Raw genomic sequence first — 2033 nt, 5'->3', positions numbered from 1 at the left:
TCTCCTCTGGTGTCTTCTTCTTGTGCAATGAACCGCCTGCAGAAGTGTCTAGGCTCATCTTTGACATCTCTCCTAAGCCTTCATAAAAGATATCCAGTTGGGTCCACTTGGAGAACATGTCAGGAGGGCATTGCCTAGTCAGTAGCTTGTATCTCTCCCAAACTTCATAAAGAGTTTTGCCATCCTTCTGCTTGAAGGTCTGAACCTCCAACTAAGCTTAGTCAGCTTCTTTGGTGGGAAAAATTTAGTGAGAAACTCTGTAACAACCTTTTCCCAAGTATTCAAACTCTCTTTTGGTTGGGAATCTAGCCATAGCTTTGCTTTATCCCTCAGAGCAAATGGAAAAAGCATGAGTTTGTACACCTCTGGGTTTACTCCATTTGTCTTCACAGTATCACATATCTGCAGAAAATCAGAAATAAATTGATTTGGATCTTCATGAGGAAGTCCATGATACTGGCAGTTTTGTTGCACCAAGGTGACCAATTGTGGCTTCAACTCAAAGTTGTTTGCAGTTATAGGAGGCATCACAATACTTTTTCCATAAAGATCCGCAGTAGGGGCAGAATAAGAGCTAAGCACTCTTCTCTGCTGATCATCCCCATTCGGATTTACCACATTGGCATTAGCATTATTAGTTGCCATAGTGGATTCTGCAGTCTTGCAAAGTCTTGCTTGTTGTAAACGTCGCCTGAAAGTTCTTTCAGGTTCAGGATCAAAGTCTAAGAGATGTTCTTTGTCTCTATTTCTGCGCATACACAAGCAGAAAACAAGAAAAAAATGAGACTCTCTACGTCAGAGTGTGGAGAAGTCCCTGTGAGGTAACCTGTGTAAAATAATAAAATAAAAATACTAAAAAAATTCGAAAATTTAAAAGAAAAAATAAACAAGAAAATTAAAATAAAATTAACTGGGTAACACCAAACTTAATTTCAGGAATTAAGGAAAAATATTAATACTAAATTTTTTTTTTGAGATAAAAATAAAATAAAACTAATAGAATAAAAATAAAATAAAAAATAGAAAGAAACGAAAATGAAAATAAAAGAAAATGGAAATAAAAAGAAAAGAAAATAAAATGAAATAAAAAAATTAAAATGGACTATAGTAGAAAAATGAAAAGCAAAAGGACGTAACGAAACAGGAGGGGGGAACAATGAAATACGGAATGAAAATAAATAAAAAAAATTAAAATAAAACAATAAAAATTACTAAAATAAACTAATTAAAATTAAAACGCCTAATCTAAACAATCAAACAACTAATAGTTGTTAATCACAGTCAATCCCCGGCAACGGCGCCAAAAACTTGGTGCGGTATTTACAACCACACTTACTTACCGGCAAGTGCACCAGGTCGTACCAAGTAATACCTTACGTGAGTAAGAGTCGATCCCACGAGGATTGATGGACTAAGCAACAATAGTGTTTGATAGGCTTAGTTAGACAAACAAAAATTGGTGTTGAGATGCAATATAAAAAACATTAAACAATATCAAAAATATTGAAGAAAAGCAAGTAAATACTTTGGAAAAAATATGGAGAAGATAGTTAAGGTTTTAGAGTTATCTTATTTTCTGGATTGACTTTTCTTATTAACTATTTTAATTATGCAAGATTTAATTCATGGCGACCTAATTGTGACTAGACCCTAATTCCTTAGACCTTCCTAGTCTCCTCTAAAATTCGTCAACTGCCAATTCCTTGGTCAATTGATTTCAATTAGAGGGTGATGATCAAATTCCAGTTTATATGCCACAAGAATCCTAATTATCCAAAAATAAGGGGATTATATGTCACGTATCCCATTAAGTCCAAACAATTAAAAATTCAGGATAATATGTTTTCAAGCTATTGTTCAAGTAAAGAGCTTTTCCAAGTTTTACAAGAACTCAAATAGAAAGAGGGTCATACTTTCGTTCCACCCAAATTCATACAATAAAGAGCGAAAATAATTCTTAAATTATAAATCCATACATAAATTAAAATAGTAAAAGCAATAAAATTAATCCATAGAAATAGACAGAGCTCCTA

This window comes from Arachis ipaensis, chromosome B08 (genome assembly GCF_000816755.2).
Source record: "Arachis ipaensis cultivar K30076 chromosome B08, Araip1.1, whole genome shotgun sequence".
NCBI classification, from domain to species: Eukaryota; Viridiplantae; Streptophyta; class Magnoliopsida; order Fabales; family Fabaceae; genus Arachis; species Arachis ipaensis.
This window is presented reverse-complemented; position numbering follows the sequence as displayed.